We start from the raw sequence: 25,916 nt of genomic DNA on the forward strand, positions 1-25,916 counted from the left end.
TGATCTGTTTTCCAGCTAGCAGTATTCTGTACATCCTGTCTTTGGAGAGAGCAGTGGGAAATAGTTTGATTATTTATCAGCACAAGACATTTTTACACTTTAGTAATTTAGCAGACTCTCTATTCCAGAGCGACTTACAGTGGTAGTAAGTGCTTCCAGTTTCATACCTTTTAGAGAAGTCAAATCAATAACTTCTCTTTCCTTCCCTTGTTTGATAAAACAATGATGTTAATATGTTTCTATCCGGAGGCCAATTCACTTCTATTTGATTTTTGGAGGTAAGCCGCAATATCAACAACTTGACGTTAGAAGCTCAGAAACACTGTCATCCTCAGATGTAATGTTAAGACAGCGCTGGGACTCAATGCCCAGCTCTGAGACAGTTTATTAGGCCTGCAATGCAGAGAAGCAGAGCGGAGGGAGGTTTTACAGACACTCAGGGTTTTAGTGATGTTTTCATGGACGATGCATTTTCGTTGGCAGTTCAGGTTGAGCAGAGCAGTCATAAAATGTGAACTGAAGTCTTGGCGATGGTGTTTTGTTTTGGGGCAAGGCAACAGTGTCTGTTCTTGGGCAAGGTTTTGGGTGAGTGAGTCCCATTTTGTGGTAGAGTCTGTTTTGGGTTAGTCAGTTGTGTCTGTGGTAGAGTCTGTTTTGGGTTAGTCAGTTGTGTCTGTGGTAGAGTCTGTTTTGGGTTAGTCAGTTGTGTCTGTGGTATAGTCTGTTGTTTGGGGAAGCCAGTGGTAAAGCAGTGGTTAGTAGCTCATTAGTCATAGTGGGCTGGCACCCAAACACTATTGGAACAGATGGACACCCAGACCCCTGTGGAGGGAGCTGAAGCCGCCACAGTGGAATCCAATAGCCACACACACTTGGGACACTGGGCCACAGCTCAACTCCTCTCTCTAGGATTCACAATGTTTAGCCTAGATGTGTTTCTGCTTTGAACTGTAAACCATGGACTGCGAACTAACATGTTCAAATCTCATATTTCAAACTGCTGCTGTGCGACATTGACAAGTGTGAGAGTTTAGCTGTGCACTGATTTGACTGGATAAGAGAACCTGGCATATCCTCACCAAGAGAAGCCCATCCCTGTGTGTTTTAACATAGACCTGGATCATGGATTTCTTACTGTAACTGGTACAGCAGCAGCTTCCTGGATACCCTCAGCCTCACTAGCATGTCAATGTTAAGGCAGGTTCTTTGTAAATGCTGTGCCCTCCCTGCCTTCATCACAACCAAATGCTTTAGATTCCTGCCCCTGTCCCAGACCTGCTCAGGCTCTGCTGTCTATGACAGACACTCAGGGTGCTTGCCTGGCTCTCTGCCTCTGGATTCCTGCCCCAGACCTGCTCAGGCTCTGCTGTCTATGACAGACACTCAGGGTGCTTGCCTGGCTCTCTGTCTCTGGATTCCTGCCCCTGTCCCAGACCTGCTCAGGCTCTGCTGTCTATGACAGACACTCAGGGTGCTTGCCTGGCTCTCTGCCTCTGGATCCCTGCCCCTGTCCCAGACCTGCTCAGGCTCTGCTGTCTATGACAGACACTCAGGGTGCTTGCCTGGCTCTCTGTCTCTGGCTCGACTGTACTTCATCTCAGGAAGAAGGCCTTCTTACGCGGAACCCTCCTATTACCGATTGATCTTTGTTGACCGTAACGGAAGGGCATCTGTTTTGGCTCTTATCGGCTCATCTCAATGCTGATGTGAAAGGGGTCGTGTGTGTGATGTATCACTGCAGTAGACAGTGTCTTGACAATGGGGCAGTATACAGTGTGTGTGAGGGAACAGGGATGTGTGCTGTGAAGTATGTAGCATAGGATCTGATTACAGTGTGTGTCTGTGGCTAGTCTCCCAGGGGGGGACTGGGACCAGAAATCGGCTCTGGCGGTTCTGAAACACCGGACCATTTATTTTGTTCTTGAGGCCCCCATTTATTAGCCACATAATTATCATTTAGCGCACAAAAAAATCAAGTTAGACAGGCTCACTTTGCTAAAAATGGACCAGCCCATCTCTCTTTCTCTCCCTTCATCTCTCTTTCTCTCCCTTAGTCTCTCTCTCTCTGATGATGATGATGATGATGATGACATTTCTCTCTTTTTGGGGAGGGGCTTTGTTTTATTTATCGAGACCATGATGGATCTCTGACTGGACTAAAAGCTTTGCCTTCATTACAGGTAATATATTTTAATCCCCATTCGGAGAAACTCTGTATTTAGGCTCCAGAGAGAGAACTGTACTGTCAACTACGGTGTGTTTGTTTTGCTGTTGCATACTCTGTCAATATTGGAGACTAGGGCCAGGATCACAATACTTAGGTGCCGATACGATATGTATGGTGATTTATACATTTCTATATGTATTGCAATTCCATACTGTGATTTTATTGCAATTTTACGTTCCAAACAGATTGCTCACTATGTGCCTGCTGCAGGCAGAGCGAGAGCATGAGAAAATTAGTTTTGATTAGTCAGGGAAATCAAAGTGCTGAAAGCCATTTGTCTCACTATTTACAAAAAAGATGGAGAACAAGCTATAGGCTGAAAAATACCTGGCGCCGGTACAGCCGACTAGCGCTAGCTAACGCTATCTAACCGTAGCAGCTGTTTGCTTTACAAATCCATAGTTGGAGTCAAACTATCGACGTTATAATGTTGCGATATGCAACTGTGTCGATTATTTTCTCCTCATCACTGTTGGCATCAAACAAACCATAACTGAATTTTGTTTATGTCCAAGCCTAAATGAGAAGCAGACTCTGACTGTGATGTCTGAGAATGGGAGACAGGCATGACCTGTCAGCTTAGATCTAATCAATGGGATTTGGGAAATAGGAGGAGGAACTGCGAACGTGCTTTTTTAAAACTTTGATGTAGCAGGAGATCCAGAGTGGAGGAGACGGAGACAAAGAGAGATGGATAGAGAGTGGAAGAGAGAGTCAGGCCTATGCTACACATGCTGATGAACCTGCTCTGTGGGTGGTCAGATGTCATCATCCACCAATGGAGACAATTTTAGCCTCTGGGCGGCCTAAGAACTTTGGTTTGTGTGTGTGTGCACTTTCATAGTACTTTACAAATGTCTAGTCATACAACTCTACATGACTTTTGAAGGATGGACATACAGGAAAGGTGAAAGGAAGTGATACATTTCAAAGAGTTATGGACACTGTTAGATCAGTGAAAATGTCTAAAATAGGTTTGTCAGTTTGGCGATGGACCACCATGAAGTGTCAAATGTGTACTGTAGAATCAGATGCCATCCATGGGAGCATGTTGCACTTTGTTGTGACTCTGTGAAGGAGGTGATAAAACACTATATATACACAACAAGAACCTCTTTCAAAGTGATGACACCTCTATGATGTCCTCTCTGGTCCAAAAGGCTATCCCCTTAAAAGATAGTGAAAGAGTGTAAAACAATAGTGAAGCATACATACTAATCAGATTGGACAAAGATGTACCGGCCTCTGTGATTGACAGGTCCTGAAGACTAGATTGGGTTCACAATCACAATGACTGTCAAAGTCATCAAGATATAGCCTAAATACACTATATCTAAAAAAAGAAGTATGTGGACACTCCTTCAAATGAGTGGATTTGGCTATTTCAGCCACAGCTATTTTGCCATATGGTTATGAAAGGTTGTGATAACAAGCAGCATTCCATCCTGCCTCCCAGGCTGGAGAGAAAATGAGAGATTAAAATAAAATGTCTAAAGTGTTTATCTTCCCCTTTTCATCTAACGGTCCCCTTCTTTCCACCCCCTCCCATATTTTTCCCTCTCTTCTCTCCACCCCCCTCCCATATTTTTCCCTCTCTTCTCTCCACCCCCTCCCATATTTTTCCCTCTTCTCTCCACCCCCCTCCCATATTTTTCCCCCTCTTCTCTCCACCCCCCTCCCATATTTTTCCCTCTCTTCTCTCCACCCCCCTCCCATATTTTTCCTCTCTTCTCTCCACCCCCCTCCCATATTTTTCCCTCTCTTCTCCCATCTTCTGTGTTGCATGACCTATTTTGGGGGTCCTAAATGAGCTCTGGCCCATCCACATGCAATGGCTCAGACCCCTGTACCCCCTAGTGAACACAACAGAGTAAAGAGAACCACGCGGTCAGGAGGTTCCTCCCTTCTGCACAATTAGTACAGGTAGCCTGCCCTACCACAAGCCACAGCCACACACTACATACTGGGTTTGGCTCTGACTTGCCTGTCTGAGTCGCTGGGCAGCTGCAGTCTCTGGGAGGAAACTAGAGCAGCATGGAGCCATATGGTGCCCCAGTGTGCTGTGCAGTCAGTGGAACAGGGGAATGTGATGTTGAGCAGGAATAACAGAGTGGACACGGAACAGCCAGCCAGGACTGGAGAGGGAGTATAACACTGATAAAGGATTATTTTTCTTTGTATTCATTCAGGCCAGGAACCTTGTGAAATGGCTGGGCTGGGGTGTGTTCAAATCCTGTCAGGATTGTGTTTATTAATGAACAGGACTGGAGTGGGGGTGTCCAGCTCCTCTAAAGTACAGTACATATCTTGCTGCAGGGTCTGGGCTTATGCAAGGATGAGCACCAACAACTGTCATACGCTTTGGTTTTTGTGTCAGATTCCCTCAGCATGATCAGCCCTCTGACCCCAATGAGACAACCGTGAGTGTGTACAGAGAGAGGGGTCATCAGCGGTTCAATGGTGTAGTCCTGAGACAGTGTGTCCTGCTGCAGTAATTGCATGTGTAATTGATCCCAGTGCTCTGGCCCCTCCTGGAGACATATCAGACAGGCAGAAGAGGGCCATTACACACAGCCGAGGAGCCCAGCAGAGTGATGGAGTGGAACATAGCATAGTTAAGATCATTATTTTCTTTGTGTGTCAAGATGTCTGTCCAAAAAAATAAGGTAAGGGCTAGAATTAGTGGTCAGTGATGGTTATATACAGCTTCATGTACAGGTGTGTGTGTGTGTGTGTGTGGGAGGGAGGAGAATGGTGTTGGATGGGTCGTGCCTCTCAATACCCCAGGGTCCCACTGGAGACCCGCCTCCCGCCACGCCCCCCCAGAGCTCTAGTTGCTATGATACTCTTAGGGGCAGGATTGATGTTTAAGATGGTAAAGGTGTCACCAGGTTTAATTGATGGCTGAGGAAAGCCGGCCCCAAGCCAGGCAGCGCATGCTATCACCAGAGTCACAGCACAAACAAATCAATCAATCAATAGGCATCTCTCCAGGCTCTCCCCATCTCTTCCCCAAAGTGCACCAAGGGGATTTCCCCTAGAACACAACCACATTGGAATGCTCCTCTATCCTGGTTGAAATGTAATTAGAAGATGGTTGAGAACGCAAATGTCATGCTTATCGATCAGAGTCAGAGCAAACGTTAGCCTACAGGCCAGTCCCTCAATTTAACCACTCATTAAAGAGTCTCATTAGAGGCTTGTACTGATGTCTTCAGGGCAGAGACAGAGAGCTCTTAGTACAGTCATCTCGTCTGGCCTGCCCTGGTCTGGCCTGCCCTGGTCTGGCCTGCCCTGGTCTGGCCTGCCCTGGTCTGGCCTGCCCTGGTCTGGCCTGCCCTGGTCTGGCCTGCATGCTTTTAGTCATTCACAGATCTCTAATGAACAGTGTGTGTTACTCTTGTTCCAGGCTGGGGTGAACAGTAGGTTGTATTCTGGAACTCCACTCATCTCTAACTATTCACACCCTTTTACTTTTCCCACATTTTGTTGTGCTACAGCTAGAATTTACAGCTAGAACTGGCCTACACACAATATCCCATTAATGTCCAAGTGGAATTATGTTTTTAGAAATGATTACAAATTCAAAGCTGAAATGTCTTGATTAATAAGTATTCAAGACCTTTGTAATGGCAAGCCTAAATAAAAATGTGCTTAAGTCACAAAGTTGCATGGACTCACTCTGTGTGCAATAATAGGGTTTAACATCATTTTTTAATGACCAACCCATCTCTGTACCCCACACATACAATTATCTGTAAGGTCCCTCAATCGAACAGTGCTTTTCAAACACCGATTCAATCACAAAGGCCAAGGTTTTTTTTCAATATCTCCAAAGAAGAGCACCTATTGGTAGATGGGTCAAAATACAAAAGGAGACATTGAATATCCCTTTCAGCATGGTGAAGTTAGTAATTCAACTTTGGATGGTGAGGAGAGGAAGGAAACAGCTCAGAGATTTCACCATGAGGCTAATGGAGACTTTTTAGTGGCGCAGTGGCCTAAGGCACTGCATCACAGTGCAACTAGAGATTCTGGGTTCAAGCCCAGGCTCTTTCGCAGCCGGCCGGCGACCGGGAGTCCCATGGGGCGGTGCACAATTGGCCCAGCTTTGTCTGGGTTAGGGGAGAGTTTGGCCGGCAGGGATATTCTTGTCCCATCGCGCACTAGCGACTCCTGTGGTGGGCTGGGAGCAGTGCATGCTGACACGGTCACCGGGTGTATGGTGTTTCCTCCGACACATTGGTGTGGCTGGCTTCCCGGGTTAAGTTGGCATTGTGAGAAGAAGCAGTGCGGCTTGGTTGGGTTCTGTTTCAGAGGATGCACGGCTCTCGACCTTTGCCTCTCCCGAGTCATTACGGAGTTTCAGCAATGAGACAAGACTGTAACTACCAATTGGATATCATGAAATTTGGGAGAAAAGAAATAAAAACATATATAGAGTTTAATGGATGTGATAGGAGAACTGAGGAGGGATCAACAACATTGTAGTTTCTCCACAATACTAATTTAATTGACAGAGTGAAAAAAAGTAAGCCTGTTCAGAAAATATATTCCAAAACATGCATCCTGTTTGCATTAAGGCATTAAAGTAAAACTGTAAAGAATGTGGCAAAGAATGAACTTTATGTCCTGAATTTAAATCACAATGTTTGGGACATATCCAACACAACACACGAGTACCACTCTTCATATTTTCAAGCATGGTGGTGGCTGCATCATGTTATGGGTATGCTTGTTATCGGAAAGGACTAAGGAGTTCTTTATTTAAAAAAAATTATGTACAGACTAGAGCTTAGCACAGGCATAGTCCTAGAGGAAAACCTGGTTCAGTCTGTTTTCCATCAGACACTGGGAGACAAATTCAACCTTTCAGCAGGGCAATACCCTAAAACACAAGGCCAAATACAGTGCTATTGGAAAGTATTCAGAAACCTTGACTTTTTTACCCACACTTTTGTTTAAGTTATCAAATTGTATTAGTCACATGCGCTTAATACAACAGGTGTAGTCCTTACAGTGAAATGCTTACTTACGAGCCCCTAACCAACAATGCAGTTTCTCCAAAAATATGGATAAGAATAAGGGATAAAAGTAACAAGTAATTAAAGAGCAGCAGTAAAATAATAATAGCGAGACTATATATACAGGGTGGTACTGATACAGAGTCAATGTGAGGGGGCACCGGTTAGTTGAGTTAGTATGTACCTGTAGGAAGAGTTATTAAAGTGACTATGCATAGATGACAACAGAGAGAAGCAGTGGTGTAAAGAGGGGGGGCAATGCAAATAGTCTGGGTTGCCATTTGACTAGATGTTCAGGAGTCTTATGGTTTTGGGGTAGAAGCTGTTTAGAAGCCTCTTGGACCTGGACTTGGCTTGCCGTGCGGTAGCAGAGAGAACAGTCTGACTTATTTTTTATTTTTTTATTTCACCTTTATTTAACCAGGTAGGCTAGTTGAGAACAAGTTCTCATTTGCAACTGCGACCTGGCCAAGATAAAGCATAGCAGTGTGAGCAGACAACAAAGAGTTACACATGGAGTAAACAATTAACAAGTCAATAACACAGTAGAAAACAAAGGGGGAGTCTATATACAATGTGTGCAAAAGGCATGAGGTAGGCAAATAATTACAATTTTGCAGATTAACACTGGAGTGATGAATGATCAGATGGTCATGTAGAGATATTGGTGTGCAAAAGAGCAGAAAAGTAAATAAATAAAAACAGTATGGGGATGAGGTAGGTGAAAAGGGTGGGCTATTTACCAATAGACTATGTACAGCTGCAGCGATCGGTTAGCTGCTCAGATAGCTGATGTTTGAAGTTGGTGAGGGAGATAAAAGTCTCCAACTTCAGCGATTTTTGCAATTCGTTCCAGTCACAGGCAGCAGAGTACTGGAACGAAAGGCGGCCAAATGAGGTGTTGGCTTTAGGGATGATCAGTGAGATACACCTGCTGGAGCGCGTGCTACGGATGGGTGTTGCCATCGTGACCAGTGAGCTGAGATAAGGCGGAGCTTTACCTAGCATGGACTTGTAGATGACCTGGAGCCAGTGGGTCTGGCGACGAATATGTAGCGAGGGCCAGCCGACTAGAGCATACAAGTCGCAGTGGTGGGTGGTATAATGTGCTTTAGTGACAAAACGGATGGCACTGTGATAAACTGCATCCAGTTTGCTGAGTAGAATGTTGACTAGGGTGGCTGGAGAATTTTTAGGGCCTTCCTCTGACACCGCCTGGTATAGAGGTCCTGGATGGCAGGAAGCTTCGCCGCAGTGATGTACTGGGCCGTTCGTACTACCCTCTGTAGTGCCTTTTGGTCGGAGGCTGAGCAGTTGCCATACCAGGCAGTGATGCAACCAGTCAGGATGCTCTCGATGGTGTCGCTGTAGAACCTTTTGAGGATCTGAGGACCCATGCCAAATCTTTTCAGTCTCCTGAGGGGGAAAAGGTTTTGTCTTGCCCTCTTCATGACTGTCTTGGTGTGCTTGGACCATGGTAGTTTGTTGGTGATGGGGACACCAAGGAACTTGAAGCTCTCAACCTGCTCCACTGCAGCCCCGTCGATGAGAATGGGGGCGTGCTCGGTCCTCTTTTTCCTGAAGTCCACAATCATCTCCTTTGTCTTGATCACGTTGAGGGAGAGGTTGTTGTCCTGGCACCACACTGCCAGGTCTCTGACCTCCCTATAGGTTGTCTCGTCGTTGTCGGTAATCATGCCTACCACTGTTGTGTCATCGGCAAATTTAATAACGGTATTGGAGTCATGCCTGGCCATGCAGTCTTGAGTGATCAGGGAGTTCAGGAGGGGACTGAGCACGCACCTCTGAGGGTCCCCTGTGTTGAGGATTAGCATGGCGAATGTGTTATCTACTCTTACCACCTGGGGGCGGCCCGTCAGGAAGTCCAGGATCCAGTGAGTGCTACAGGTCGGCAGTCATTTAGGCAGGTTACCTTCGTGTTCTTGGGCACAGGTACTATGTTGGTATTAGATTGGACAGAGAGAGGTTGAAAATGTCAGTGAAGACATTTTCCAGTTGGTCAGCACATGCTCGCAGCACACGTCCTGGTAATCTGTCTTGTGAATCTTGACCTGTTCAAAGGTCTTACTCACATCGGCTGCGGAGAGCATCATCACACAGTTCTCCAGGACAGCTGGTTCTCTCATGCATGTTTCAGTGTTATTTTCCTTGAAGCGAGCATAGAAGTAGTTTAGCTTGTCTGGTAGGCTCGTGTCACTGGGCAGCTCTCGGCTGTGATTCCTTTTGTAGTCTTTAATGGTTTGCAACCCCTGCCACATCCGACGAGTGTCAGAGCCGGTGTAGTATGATTCGATCTTAGTATTGACACTTTGCCTGTTTGATGGTTCGTCGGAGGGCATAGCGGGATTCCTTATAAGCTTCCGGGTTAGTGTCCCGCTCCTTGAAATTACCCGTTGTTAGTTTAATCTTCCGCTTAACTCGTCGATTTTATTCTCCAAGAACTGCGCGTTTGCTAGCAGAATTGAGAGAAGTGGGGGTTTATTCAATCGCCTACGAATTCTCGGAGGGCAGCCCACCCTCTTTCTCGTCTCTTCTTCACGCAGATGACGGCATCAGGGCCTGTTTCCAAGCAGTATATCCTTCGCGTCGGGCTCGTCAGAGTCGTGAAAGGAACAAGGATTCTGCTAGTCCGTGGTGAGTAACCGCAGTCCTTTGTACATTATGTTCAAAATTAGTAAACGAGTAAGTTAAAAACAACCCAATTAAACAAACCAAAAAACACATAAAACGTCTGCCTTTTCATCCGGCGCCATTTTAAAGCCTAAAATGGAATGAATAGTATTTTTCCTCATCAATCTACACACAATACCCCATAATGACAAAAACAATAACCATAAAACCTGAAATGTCACATTTTACATAAGTATTCAGACCCTTTACTCAGTGCTTTGTTGAAGCACCTTTGGCAGCGATTACAGCTTTGTCTTCTTGGGTATGATGCTACAAGCTTGGAACACCTGTAGTTGGGGAGTTTCTCCCATTCTTCTCTGCAGATCTTCTCAAGCTCTGTCAGGGGAGTGTTGCTGCATAGTACATACACAATAACCCATAATGACAAAGTGAAAACAGGTTTTTAGAAGAAATAAAAAAATGAAAAAAACAAAATACCTTATTTACATAAGTATTCAGACCCTTTTCTATGAGACTTGAAATTGAGCTCAGGTGCATCCTGTTTCTGTCATCTTGGAGATGTTTCTACAATTGATTGGAGTCCACCTGATTTTAAATTAAAATGATTGGACATGATTTGGAGAGGGACACACCTGTCTATATAAGGTCCCACAGTTGACAATACATGTCAGAGAAAAAACCAAGCCATGAAATGGGTGGCTGAAGAAAAAAATGATATATATATTTATATTTATTTAATTCATTTTTATTTCAGGCTGTAACACAACAAGATGTGGAATAAATGAAGTGGTATGAATACTTTCTGAAGGCACTCCATCATTTTGAGGTCACAATTCTGTTTATACGCTTGTTTAGATGGATATGCTACTTAATAAAAACATTTTTTTTTACTTTGTTATTATCGTGGCAATTTATTATTATTATTATTATTATTATTCAGGTTATTACTTATAAATATGAATCAACAAATTAAAAAATACCATGTCAGAGGATATGTCACGGAGTCATAATAAAGATATATGCTCATTGCTCACAGAGCACGTAAATTATGGTATGAACTAGAATGAGAACGGTAAATTTAATAATTGATAATTAACTTTAACAGAAATGTATGTAACCAAATTATGGGGATTTAACGGTAAATTGCCTGTTTTACAAACAATTGGTTACCACATGGGCATTCATAGAAGTGCATTGTGGGCCAACACTGTATAGCCTGGGCTACTATATCTACATTTAAAATAAAGTTCATACAAATTAAATGAAATCCTCAAATGAATGTAGGCCTATTTAAACATGTTTTGATTGCGTGATTGCGTGCCCACTGGAGCTGCTGCTTCTTGTTTTCATCTGATAGGTGTGGCTGCAATAGTCCATCTGTGACAAGGACCGACAAGTTGTGCGTTCCGAGATGCCGTTCTGCACACCACTCTTGTACAGTGCCATTATTTTGCCGTTTGTGGCCTTCCTGTTAGCTTGCACAATTCTTGCTATTCTTCTTCGACTTCTCATCAACAAGCTGTTTTCGCACACAGGGCTGATGCCGACTGAATGTTTTTGGTTTGTTGCACCATTCTTGGTAAACCCTAGACACGGTAGTGTGTGAAAAGCCCAGGAGGCCGGATGTTTCTGAGATCCTGGAACCGCCGCCCTGGCACCGAATATCATACCACGCTCAGTCGCTTCGGTCACTTGTTTTCCCATTCTAACATTCAATCGAACAGCAACTACATACCTGTCTGCCTGCTTTATATAGCAAGACACAGCCACATGACTCGTTGTCTGTAGGAGCGAACGCTTATCTCTTTAAGACTTGATTAATATTTTGGCTCTCCTGTCCTATCCTGCAGTGCCCTCACTCCTACAGTAGTATATTTACATTTCCTTGTTTACCTCTACTATGAATTTTCAGGAAGCCACTTCCTCCATCATTCGGGACTGTTAGTGTAATGGCTTGTTTGTTAGGCCTTATCTGCTACTCCATTGCTGTACTACACTATATACTCCATTTAGGGATGTGGTGTGTATTTTCTTTTTTTTCTAAACAATGATGTGTACTTTGATATCAAATTGTGTATTGTTTTCTTGAGCTTTTATTGTGTCAGATTAAAAAACCCTCCAGTCTTCTGGGACCTGAGAAAATCTTGTTTGAGTCCAGAGTAATAATGCTGCGTAAGGCCAATGGAGAAAGTATTACCTGAGAATTAGATTTCAAGCCTCACCGGAGAGCATGGTGAAATCCCTGGCCAGTCGTGTTGTGAGCTTGTGCCTCGTCCTGAGATTGGCTGAAAGGCTGGCTGCCTGTCTTAATGAATATGGTGTGCACATCAACATCATGGGATGTTCACATGGGTCACATTTTTGGAACAGTGTATTTCAGGAGATATGCATACACACACAAAATGCAGATAAACAAGGCTACATAGTATGTATACATCTTGGTTGCCATTGTAAAATATATTGATCACATGACTGTATGTTAACCACAATTTAAACAGTAGTGCTCTCTCTAGTCAATAGGGGCATTGTGTGCTCTATAAGGGCTTCTGAGGGCATGAGAGAATCACGTTGGAACAAGGTGGAATCCTATAAAACCGGTTCCGACACTGTACCTTTTGTGTGTGTGTCTCTTCACTGTCCCCGTTGTTCCATAAGGTGTATTTGTACCTTGTTTTTACCTGACTGTACTGCTCGCATCAGTTACCTGATGTGGAATAGAGTTCCATGATGTCATGGCTCTATGTAGTACTGTGCGCCTCCCATAGTCTGTTCTGGATGTGGGGACTGTGAAGAGACCTCTGGCATGTCTTGTGGGGTATACATTCATCTTGTCAGCACCTCTTACAAAAACAAGGAGTGATGAAGTCAATCTCTCTTCCACTTTGAGCCATGAGATATTGACATGCATGTCATTAATGTTAGCTCTCCATGTACTTGTAAGGGCCAGCCGTGCTGCCCTGTTCTGAGCTAACTGCAATTTTCCTATGTTCATCTTTGTGGCATCTGACCACACTACTGAACAGTAGTCTAGGTGTGACAAAACTAGGGCCTGTAGGACCTGCCTTGTTGATAGCGTTGTTATGGTGCTTTATTATGGACAGACTTCTCCCCATCTTAGCTGCTGTTGTATCAATATGTTCTGACCATGACAGTTTACAATACAGGGTTACTCCAAGCAGTTTAGTTTCCTCAACTTGCTCAATTTCCACATTTATTCATTACGAGATGTAGTTGAGGTTCAGGGTTTAGTGAATGATTTGTCCCAAATGCAATGCTTTTAGTTTTGGAAATATTTAGGATGAACTAATTCCTTGCTACCAATTCTGAAACTAACTACAGCTCTTTGTTAAGTGTTGCAGTCATTTCAGTTGCTGCCATGTATAGTGTTGTATAGTGTTGAGGCATCCACATACATAGACACACTTTACTCAAAGCCAGTGGCATGTCATTAGTAAAGATTGAAAAAGTAAGTGGCCTAAACAGCTACCCTGGGGAATTCCTGATTCTACCTGGATTATGTTCTGTTAGACAAGTAACTCCAAGTATCCATATTATAGCAGCTGGTGTAAAGCCATAACACAAGTTTTTCCAGCAGCAGACTATGGTCAATAATGTCAAAAGCTGCACTGAAGTCTAACAAGACAGCCCCCACAATCATTTTATTATCAATCTCTCTCAGCCAATCATCAGTGCTGTGCTTGTTGAGTGTCCTTCCCTATAAGCGTGCTGAAAATCTGTTGTCGATTTGTTTACTGTGAAATAGGATTGTATCCATTTTTTTCCCAGGAAGTTTACGAAGGGTTGGTAACAGGCTCAGTGGTTGGCTATTTGAGCCAGTAAAGGGGGCTTTACTATTCTTGGGTAGCAGAATGACTTTAGCTTTCCTCCAGGCCTGATGGCACACACTTTCTAAACTCAGCAAAATAAAGAAACGTCCCCTTTTCAGGAACCTGTCTTTCAAAGATCATTCGTAAAAATCCAAATAACTTCATAGATCTTCTTTGTAAAGGGTTTAACACTGTTTCCCATGCTTGTTCAATGAACCATAAACAATTAATGAACATGCACGGTGGTTAAGATACTAACAGCTTAAAGACTGTAGGCAATTAAGGTCACAGCTATGAAAACTTAGGACACTAAAGAGGCCTTTCTACTGACTACGAAAAACATCAAAAGAAAGATCCCCAGGGTCCCTGCTCATCTGTGTGAATGTGCCTTAGGCATGCTGCAAGGAGGCATGAGGACTGCAGATGTTGCTAGGGCAATAAATTGCAACGTCCGTACTGTGAGACGCCTAAGACAGTGCTATAGCAAGACAGGATGGACAGATGATCGTCCTCGCAGTGGCAGACCACGTGTAACAACACCTGCACAGCATCGGTACATCCGAACATCACACCTGCGGGACAGGTACAGGATTGCAACAACAACTGCCCGAGTTACACCAGGAACGCTCAATACCTCCCTCCAGTGCTCAAACTGTTCGCAATAGGCTGAGAGAGGCTGGACTGAGGGATTGTAGGCCTGTTGTAAGGCAGGTCCTCACCAGACATCACCGGCAACAACGTAGCCTATAGGCAAAAACCACTGTCGCTGGACCAGACCGGACTGGCAAAAAGTGCTTGATGAGAGCCAGTCCATATTTAAATCACCCAGACACTATACTGCTCTGTTGATATCACCTATATTATCAAGCATTTCACACATATTATCCAGATACTGACTGTTAGCACTTGGTGTAGCAGCTTCCCATTAGAATGGGCTTAAGCTGAGGCAGATGAACTTATAGTCATGGGACACATCATCCCAGAAACCCTGGACCCACTCCAATTTGCATACCGCCCCAACAGATCCACAGAGGATGCAATCTCATTTGCACTCCACACTGCCCTCTCCCACCTAGAAAAGAGGAATAGCTATGTGAGGAGGCTGTTTGACTCCGTGTTCAACACCAAAGTCCCCTCCAAGCTCATCACCAGGCTCGGGAACCTGGGACTGAACACCTCCCTCTGCAACTGGATCCTGGACTTCCCCAGGTGGTAAGAGTTGGCAATAACATGGGAGCTCCTGTACTCCCTGTTCACCCATGACGGTGTGGCCACGCATGACACCATCATCAAGTTTGCTGACGACACGACGGGGGTAGCCCTGATTTCCAACGGCGATGAGATTGCCTACAGGGAGGAGCTCAGAGACCTGGCAGTGTTGTGCCAGGACGACAACTTCTCCCTCAACGTCACCAAGACCAAGGAGCTGTTTGGGTGGGTGCATACCCCTATCCACATCGACGGGGCCGCAGTGCTGTCTTAGGAAAAAAAGGTGCTAATTAGTTTGGGTTTGTAGCCATAGGGTAACCTTTTTTGGTGCTTGGTTGAACCCTTTCTACCTAGAACTCTCTATAAAGGGTTCTACGAAGAACCCTTTTATCTTTGAAGTGTTCCTTCCTAGAACCCTCCGTGAACAGTTTTACAAGTCTTTATTTGCATATTTTTTTATGACAGTACATGACATACGGTGCCTACAGAAAGTATTCAAACCCTTTCACTTTTTCCACATTTTGTTGTTATAGCCTGAATTTGAAATGGTTTCAATTTGAATGCGTCACTGGCCTGCACACACTACCCCATAATGTCAGTGGAATTATGCTTTATGAATGTTTGCAAATTAATAAAAGATGAAATTCTTGTCAGTTATTATTCAACACCTTTGTTATGGCAAGATTGAATACGTTCTGGAGTAATAATGAGCTTAACAAGTCACAAGTTGCATGGACTCACTCTGTGTGCAATAATAGTGTTTAACATTATTTTGAATGACAACCTCATCTCTGTACCCCACACATACAATTATGTTAGGTCTCTCAATCGAGCAGGGAATTTCAAACACAGATTCAACCACAAAGTACAGGGAAGTTTTCCAATGCCTCGCAAAGAAGGGCACCTATTTGTAGATGGTTGAAAAAAGCAGACATTGACTATCCCTTTTGAGCATGGTGAAATTATTAATTACACTTTGGATGGTCTATTTTTACACCCAGCCACCACAACGATACAAGCGTTGTGCCGGACAGGAAGGAAACCACTCAGGGATTTCACCATGAGGCCAATGGTGACTTTAAAACGGTTAGACTTGGTTATGATAGTAGAGAACTGAGGCTGGATTAACAACATTGTAGTTACATGACAATACTAACCTAATTGAGGAAAAAGAAGGGTCCCTGTACAGAACAAAAATATTCAAAAACATGTGAACTGTTTGCAACAAGGCACTAAACAAAAACTGCAAAAAATGTGGCAAAGCCATTTACCTTTTTTTTATTTTTACAAAAAGAGTTATGTTTGGGCGAAATCCAATACAACACATTACTGAGGACCACTCTCCATATTTTCAAGCATAGTGGTGGCTGCAACATGTTATGGGTACTCTTGTAATCGTTAAGGACTGGGGAGTTTTTCAGGATAAAGAAAATTGAAACAGAAGGGAGCTAAGCACAGGCAAAATCCTAGAGGAAAAGCTGGTTCAGTCTGCTTTCCACAAGACACTGGGAGATGAATTGACCTTCTCAGCAGGACAATAACCTAAAACAAAAGGCGAAATCGACACTGGAATTGCTTATCAAGAAGACAGTGAATGAGTGGCCGTGTTACAGTTTTGACTTAAATCTACTTGGCAATCCATGACAAGACCTGAAAATGGTTGTCTAGCAATGATCAACAACCAATTTGACAGAGCTTGAAGAATTGTTTTAAGGAATAATGGGCAAATATTGTACAATCCAGGTGTGGAAAGCTCTTAGACTTACCCAGAACGAGACAACTGTTAGAATCACCTTTGGCATTGATAACATATTGACTCAAGGGTGTGAATACTTATGTAAATTAGATTAATGTATTTCATTTTCAATACATTTGCAAAAATGTCTAAATACATGTTTTGAGTTTGTTAATATATATAGGTTATTGTGTTGATGGGGGAGAGAAAATTAACATTTAATAAATGTTGAATTCAGGCTGTAACAATAAAATGTGGAATAAGTCAAGGGTTATGAATATTTTCTGAAGGCACTGTATATCATAAGGCCTTTATTTCAGGGCCTAGTTATACCCTAAAAGTGGTCAGAAACTCCTGGTTTACAGGCCACATCACGCCTGCAAGTCGCGTTATGCTGGCTTACAAAGTGATGTGTAATTCCGATTGGAATCGAGCCAGTGAGGATCTCCAACAATTGGAACCTTTGATCATCCGCAACTAGGATATGGCCTAAAATCATCTCTTTTCACAATATATATATATATACAATATATAATCTACATTTTTATTTAACCTTTATTTAACTAGGCAAGTCAGTTAAGAAAAAAGTTATTTACAATGACAGCCTAGGAACAGTGGGTTAACTGCCTTGTTCAGAACAACAAATGTTTACCTTGTCAGCTCGGGGATTTGACCTAGCAATCTTTCGGCTACTGGCCCAACGCTCTAACCACAAGGCTACCCGCCGCCCCTCAAATAAGCTTTCTTGTACAATGTAAAGGTCAAATACACAGCATTTCAAAAGTCAGCAATAGTATAATCAATTCAGGTCTTGTGAATTTATACCTAGGCTAAATATAAGCCTTCCACAACCAAGAAGACCAATTCATAATTTAATTATTTTATAAAATAGTTTAACCTGCTTTTTTTGCAGTAATCACTGATCTGGATTTCAAGTCTGTCTATGAAAATAGCCTTTTTTATATATATATATTTTTTCCCAGAACCATGCAAAATGCACATTCACTAATAATGACTAATCTCTTGTAGCAGGCATGATAGAAAATTAGCACAGGTTGCATAAACAATCTCTCAAGCACAAGCCCACGTGCTAGTATGTAGCCAGCTAATCTTTTGTTCTTTAATATTTCAAGTTTAGCCATCTTGGATCTATTTGCTATCTAACAAGACATAACAGTTTGAATTGTTATGAACACACCCTTCTGTCCGTCTCCAACTGTTTGAACAGCATGCTAGCCTGTCCACTTTGTTCAGATGTTGAAATCAAGTGGCTTACCTTATTTCTCAGAATGGGAGATCTTTGCCAATTCTTTATAATTGTGTTCTATGCTTATTGAACATTTTATAAAACAGACTAGACAGCCGGACACCGAAGATGCGGATATCGATTATGGCAATCCCCTGGTACCTCTCTGATTCATAGAGAATTTTCTGTAATTTTCCAAGCTGTTTAAAGGCACAGTCAACTTAGTGTATGTAAACTTCTGATCCAATGGAATTGTGATACAGTGAAATAATCTGTCTGTAAACAATTGTTGGAAATATTACTTGGTCATGCACGAAGTAGATGTCCTAACCAACTTGCCAAAACTACAGTTTGTGAACAATAAATTTGTGGAGTTGTTGAAAAACTAGTTTTAATGACTCCAACCTAAGTGTATGTAAACTTCCGACTTCAACTGTATCTACCTCAAATACTCTAGTAAATTATAAATGTTTGTAGTTCCTTTCTTATTTCTCGTGTGTTTTTAGTGTTTTTGTATACATTTTTAATATTGAATACTGCACTGTGAGGTAGGCCTTGCAAGTCTAGCATGTTGGTATACTTGTGCATGTGTGAGAACTTGAAACTTTATCAACATAAGGCAGGCAAGGGGAAGAGGGGGAGGGGCGAGATTAGAGAGGGAAGGGCGGACACAAACGGTGAGAAATCTCTGCTCTAGAGAAACATTGCCGAAAGCTGAATCTTCTATCTCCGGTCATTCAACTATTTAAACATTGTGCTCAGAGTTAAGAGCTCCCCCTCTATCGATTTTTGCAATGTTCTTCCTCATGACAAAATCTCTCTGGGGCAGTCGATGCAACTCTGGCCTTACCTGTGGTCCACACATTGTTATTGCAGATGTTAACATTTATTTATTAATTCGATAAGAACCCCAACACTTTTTTTTTGTTGTCACACTGAATCTGGTTTTCTTTTAAGTGTTCCATCAGTGCTGTTTTTGTTTGGATGTATTAGAACAGTGGACAGTAGTGCCTCTGGCTGGTAGGCTGTTCAATGAGGGAGTCATTGAGGACTGGAGAGGTAGATGGGTGTTTTATAATGTCAGACAGGGACCTGGGTCATCTAGCTGCAATGGGCTACAGGTTTAACGCTTACATCAGTTTGCGGCTAAAGACCTCTGCTAGCAATATTCTGAGAGATCTTTTATGTTGGCCTAGCATGAATGCAACTTCAACCACTATCCCTAACTCTAGACAGTGGGGTATGATGAGAAAGAGAGCTCCATGTTATTGTCTACTACCGCATGTTGTTTCCCTTCTGCAGGAGACAGTATTTACAAACAGGCTGGCTCTTAGCACACCACTGCAGACAGACAGTCGCAGACAGCCAAGCAGGCAGAGCTAATCTACACTATGCTAGCTGAGCCCCAGGCAGAGTGAGACTGAAGCTAATTCAATACCGTGTTCCCCTTCAAGTTCCTGTTCATAATGAGATTGGAAGACAGACATTTGGTTCCTTGATTAAAGCATCCAGTCACATCACAGGGAGGTTATCGTGAGATGGATTCCTATGGCCTGGCTGTAATGTAGAATGTTATCTCCAACATCGATACTGTCACCTAAATTGTAAATGATGCCGTTGGTCACACCGCCAGACACCTGGTCTACCCAGAGACACTTTATGATAATATACTATGATAGGGATAGTATTGTATTGCCAGTGAGTCAGGCATACTAATTAAAATAACCATTCTACAGTACAAAAGAGAGAACGCTAACTACATTTGCGACAGTAAAAGTGATTTTGCCCTTTTTACAGCAGGACCCATTGAGGACTTGTGGTTCCACCTGGGTAAATACATGTTATTACATAGGTATATTATGTTATTACATGGTTAGAGGTTAGCATAGGTGGGTAAAGGTCACTCCATTTGTAATATAAAGGTTATTACATGGGGATTGGCCAAGCTGAGGGTTTAAGAGGATCCTGGGAGTGTTCCACAGCATGGCACCCCCAGGTCACTCCACTCATTTATAATTTCAGATGACTTCCTTACCCCAGTGCTGCCCCCAGGCTACATTGTTAGCATATATCTGTTTTTGTAGTATTTTTGCAAATGTTCTTACTTTTTAACTCTGCATTGTTGGGAAAGGGCTCGTAAGTAAGCGTTTCACGGTAAGGTCTACCGTTGTATTCGGCGCATGTGACATCAAATAGTTTTTGATTTGAGTTGATGGTCCGATTAGTGATCATTAGGACCTGGGACTCATAACTAACCCCCATAGGATTAGGGGCTTTCTTTGTATTGCTCTATATTAAGATGGGGAGGAGGGGGTAATCATTGGTCACTGTAGTTGTATTTTTGGAAAGCAGATTACACGCCATCATTACATTTGGCATGCATAGCCAAGCTTTGCATTTTGAATATAGCCTGTAATTAAGGCCATATGTCTTGATGTAATGGCATAAATCCCTCCTGTTCTCAGTTGTTGATGAAGAAAAGTTGTACAAACATCTTAAGCTAGAATGTATTTTTCTGTGAAATATTTTCCAGACTTAGGCTATTTACATGTCAAAAGTTCTAAGGGAGCTCTTTGGAGGAGCACCAATATGAGCAAGTACATGGCTGGAGAAGGATAATAGAAGAGTAGCCTGATTGCGTTGTTTATTTAACTAATGTTCTGGATGAACCGCCTTCTGCAAACCTCCTCTGGAAAGTTCTAGTAAAACTGAGTTTAGTTTTTAAAACCAGGATATGACCAAACCAGGATATGAAACCTTTTCTTTTTGTAATCTGGAACATTTCGAAATATCTATTTTTCGACCTATTTTTTTTTTTTGTATTTATATTCAACCATTTACTGTGTCTATTCAGCACTCTAAGCACTCAGCACTCTGTAGGTGCCTGTGTCGGGGATAAGTGCACACTACATTAACAGTAGCTCTTGTGCCAAAGTGTCCATGAAGTTGGAAACTTTGGCAGCCCACCAATTAGGGTGTAATACTTTACATTCAGAAAGTATTCAGACCTCTTGACTTTATCCACATTTTGTTATTTTACAGCCTTATTCTGAAATTGTCTTTAAAAAATCCTAAATCTACACAAAATACCCCATAATGACAAAGCAAAAACAGGTTTTCGCAAATGTATAAAAAAAACTCAAAGAAAACATTTACACAAGTATTCAGACCCTTTACTCAGTACTTTGTTGAAGCACCTTTGGGAGCAATTACAGCCTCAATTCTTCTTGGGTATGACTCTACATGCTTGGCACACCTGTATTTGGGGAGGTTCTCCCATTATTCTCTGCAGATCCTCTCAAGCTCTGTCAGGTTGGATGGGGAGTGTCACTGCACAGCTATTTTCAGGTCTCTCCAGAGATGTTCGATCGGGTTCAAGTCCGGGCTCTGGCTTTGCCACTCAAGGGCATTCAGAGACTTGTCCCGAAGCCACTCCTGCTTTATTTTGGCTGTGTGCTTAGGGTCGTTGTCCTGTTGGAAGGTGAACCTTCGTCCCAGTCTGAGGTCCTGAGCGGGTTTTCATCAAGGATCTTTGTGCTTTGCTCGGTTCATTGTTCCCTCAGTCTCCCAGTTCCTGCTGCTGAAAAACATCCCCACAGCATGATGCTGCCACCACAATGCTTCACTGTAGTGATGGTGCCAGGTTTCCTCCATCAGGCCAAAGAGTTCAATTTTGAGTTCATCAGAAGATGGTTGAATCTTGTGGTCTGCAAGTTCTTTGGGTGCCTTTTGGTAAACTCCAAGCAGTCTGTCATGTTAATTTAACTGAGGACTGGTTTCCATCTGGCCACTCCATCTGGCCAGATTGGTGGAGTGCTGCAGAGATGGTTGTCCTTCTGGAAGGTTCTCCCATCTCCACAGAGGAACTCTAGAGCTATGTCAGTGAGACCATCAGGTTCTTGGTCACCTCCTTGACCAAGGCCCTTCTCCCCCGATTGCTCAGCTCTGGGAAGTGTCTTGGTGGTTCCAAACTTCTTCCATTGAATCATTTTATGTATCTTTATTTAACTAGGCAAGTCGGTTAAGAACAAATTTCTTATTTTCAATGACTGCCTTGTTCAGGGGCAGAACAACAGCTTTGTACCTTGTCAGCTCGGGGATTCGAACTTTCAACCTTTCGGTTACTAGACCAACGCTCTAACCACTAGGTTACCCTGCGTTCTTGGGGACCTTCAATGCTGTAGAAGTTTGTTGGTGCCCTTCCCCAGATCTGTGCCTCGACACAATCCTGTCTAGGAGCTCTCCAGACAAGTCCTTGGTTTTTGTTCTGACATGCAATGTCAACTGTTGGACATTTATATAGACAGGTGTGTGCCTTTACAAATCATGTCCAATCAATTGAATTTACCACAGGTGGACTCCAAGTTGCAGAATCATCTTAAGGATGATGAAAGGAAACAGGATGCATCTGAGCTCAATGTTGAGTCTCATAGCAAGGGGTCTGAATAAATAAGTATTAATGTACAAAGATTTCTAAAAAACAGTTTTCCCTTTGTCATTATGGGGTATTGTGTATAGATTGAAGGAGAATATTTTTTTTAATTAAAAAATGTATTCCCATAGGGCGGCACACAATTGGCACAGCATCGTCCGGGTTTGGCTGGGGTAGGCCGTCATTGTAAATAAGAATTTGTTTTTGTTCTTAACTGACTTGCCTAGATAAAGGTTTCCCAGACACACACACACACCACACTGACCAAAAAGTTATTTCGTTGACATTTACTTACTCCCCATTAACAGTAAAACATCATAATCTATTTATTTTGCTTGCAGTGCTGTTTTGTTATTCATTTGTTCAGTCGTTTCATTCTCAACCAGGATTTGTCATACTGTGGAACGCCGTCTTGGTCTTTGCATGTCCAATAACACTGTTTGACGTGTCAAATAAGCTTGTTGACCAATCATGACCTGAATATGACTGCACGTCATATAATAATTTAACTTGTTAATTTTTTATGTAGTTATTACACATTGTTTACACTCACAAGCATTTAATATGTCACAAAGATTAATCGATATGTATGCTATGATGCTGGTAAAAATTGTCTCGCGCACCTACAGTGCTGGTTATACAATGTTCTTCCCCAAAAACATAGCAAAGCGACAATCTGTTTCAGTAGCTATAGTTTGCTAGCTTACTATATAGCTAGGTGTCATCATCTAAAATAACCCTAATTTATAAGATATTTTAATTTATAAGATAGATTAATGGTGGTCAGACCCATCTATGTGGAGCTAGCCACAATAAGGATTAGCCACAATAGTGGACATTGCAGTTAGCCTTCAAAATAAAAGTATGTCTGACAGTGATGCAAATGAATACAAATAGCAGAATTATGCCATAATTGAACAGATCATGCTAAACGAGGTTGGAATGTTATATAAATTCAACAAAAGACAATAATTTGATCTGTTAATCACAATGGATGTATTCTACTTTAGAATTGCATTGGGGGCATGCTTATTTCACTGTACAGCCTCACCTATGGATTGTGGATCAATGACATTTATTTATTTTATTTTACCTTTATTTAACTAGGCAAGTCAGTTAAGAACAAATTCTTATTTTCAATGACGGCCTAGGATGACGATCTTATTTTCAATGACGGCCAATTGCGGGACTGAAACAACTGTGAATTGAGCCACATTTATTGTCAACCTATGTGTATTGAACAATATTCCCGTGGACAAACAATACTGTGTGGATGTTTGAGTCTGAAAACTCTGAGGACGTTGGGAAAACAATAAGAGCTACTATGCTAATATTTGCATGAACTCTTCACAGTTGTGTTCTGTGGGTGTCACCGAGTAGACTGATACTCCATTTCATTGCTTCACATTCCAACCTTGTTTAACATTATCTAGTCTAAATATGGCATGATTCCACCAATTGTAATCACTTTCAAACCATAAATTCCACGATTGTGCCTAATCCTTATTGTGGCTAGCTTCACAACACATAACCCGGTCCAGTTGAGGCTCACTAGCCAGATGAAGCTAGCTGGCTGATTATAACATAAGCTTTGGGCAACAGGGTTAAGTAGCTGGCTAGCGAACTATTTTCATGAACTGAAGTTCAATTTCAATAGGTGAACAACAAGTGGCTTCCTAGCTAATACTTACTCACAAGGAATTCTAAATCATTGCAATAATGAAAATGACTGCAGTTTCTACTGGTCATTGTTTTCAGGCTGGTTGTGTTGGTGCTGGCTAGGTACTAAGCTAAAGCTAGCTACCCCAGTAGTTGCGCCCGAACAAATAATGGTTTATTACCATTGTGGTATTGTGAACACATAATTTGTGGCCCGTGTTTGCTTGTTTTTTTGTACAGCTTTGACAGTGCTACTGATAGTAGTGGTGGCGCTTGGCTTGCAAGTGCAAATTCAATAGGACTGTGTTAATAGGACTGTGTTATTTGACGTGTCGTATTAAAAGCTTATTAAATGTGTGAAATAGTGTTATTTGACTTGTCAAATAATGTTATTTGACGTGTATCTTTTTTGACCCAAATGGAGTTCCATAGTATGTCGTGAAGCTAATTGCAGGGATGCTATTACTGTGTAACTCCGGTAGGGCAACGTGTACCGATGCTCGACCAGTCGGCGAAAGCCAACATCACCCACGACAGAGAACGGTTGATTGTCAAGGGCAATGAATCCCATTATATTGGATTGGATTTTTTGGATTTTGCCTTTGAGTTGTCTCGCTGAAATTTTGTTACTCTTTCAAATGACTGCTCGACTTCTTGACTGATCGATCCACACAGCAGACATTGTTAGCTAGGTTAGGAATGCTGTGTTGCATGTGTAATGCACCATTTTACGTGGCATCATCACGTCATGTACCAAAGTTATATAGGTATCCACGTCAACTTTTACATCAATTTTGCACATCGGCATTAAACTAGACATTGATGCCGATGTTTGGCATTTTTAGCTAATATCTGCCGATTCCGATATGTTCACAGATATATTGTGCATCCTTAGCTGTAACGTAACAAAAAGGGAAGGGGTCTGAATATTTTCCAAAGGCACTGTATATTATATAATTCATGGATAATGTTTTAAATGCTAATAAAAGTGTGGTAAACGTGTAATTCTTCAAAACAAGCTCTTCAGTTTCTACTTAGCTCCGCGGGCACATAGGCATTGTGAACAATGCTTGGATTGGTTTGCCAGCCATTTGCTATGAGGGGGAACTGCCACAATGAAATCGCAGGATTTCATTGCATAAATTATAACAGCACAAAGTAAATGGACTTTCTTGGGTCACTCAAATGTACGCTCAGTCAGAACTTCCGGGTCTGCTCTAGTCTCCCTCCCAATGAGTCTCATGCTTACTTTCGCATGTGAGACTAGATCTGCTCTATCAGGTATAGATGGAGCTAAACCAAAAAGCAAATTGTAATTAACTTGTAAATTAATAATCATAACAGTCATGGGAACCGCTTAATTCTTAACTCAAATGCTTTATACCCTCTGGTAAAAAGTGGGCTTTTACGTCCGGGAGACACACTCTGGATTCCCTGGGGCTTGGCTAGTTATGAGGCAAGGTATCACAATTTACCCTGATCTCATTAGAGAACTAAAATGACCATCTTATCGTCTCATTTCTCTTTATCCTGGATATTTTCCACACAATGTAAAGTATGTTAACATGAAAACTCTTTTTGTTACTTCATGCAACTTTTAATGACATCACAAAATAGACATTAATATTCCATATTTCATCTCTCATCATTCCCAATATTCGGATATTGAAATATATTGTCCCAGTGTCCATGGTTTGATGTTGCTGTTTTGGGCGGAAAACTCTTCATAAGACATAAAGACATTCCGATCACCCAAACTAGGCCCCAAAAGGAATCGTCAGCTGCCTATGGTTTACATTCGACATGAGGTGTCATAATCCCCCACATCCATCCCTCCCTCCTCTGCTGGAGAGAGAGACCTCTGTAGAGCTGATCCACTGTAACTTGAACTTTTGGATCCTCACA

The 25,916-nt window shown here is 42.4% G+C and overlaps 1 protein-coding gene across 1 annotated transcript in view; it reads left to right on the plus strand.

The window, feature by feature from the left end:
• LOC116374198 (membrane-associated guanylate kinase, WW and PDZ domain-containing protein 1-like) overlaps positions 1–25,916 on the plus strand; it is a 133,107-nt gene that overhangs the window by 29,133 nt on the left and 78,058 nt on the right. The gene's annotated exons all lie outside the window — the stretch shown is intronic.

Source organism: Oncorhynchus kisutch, linkage group LG5, assembly GCF_002021735.2.
Source record: "Oncorhynchus kisutch isolate 150728-3 linkage group LG5, Okis_V2, whole genome shotgun sequence".
In the NCBI taxonomy this organism is placed as follows: domain Eukaryota; kingdom Metazoa; phylum Chordata; class Actinopteri; order Salmoniformes; family Salmonidae; genus Oncorhynchus; species Oncorhynchus kisutch.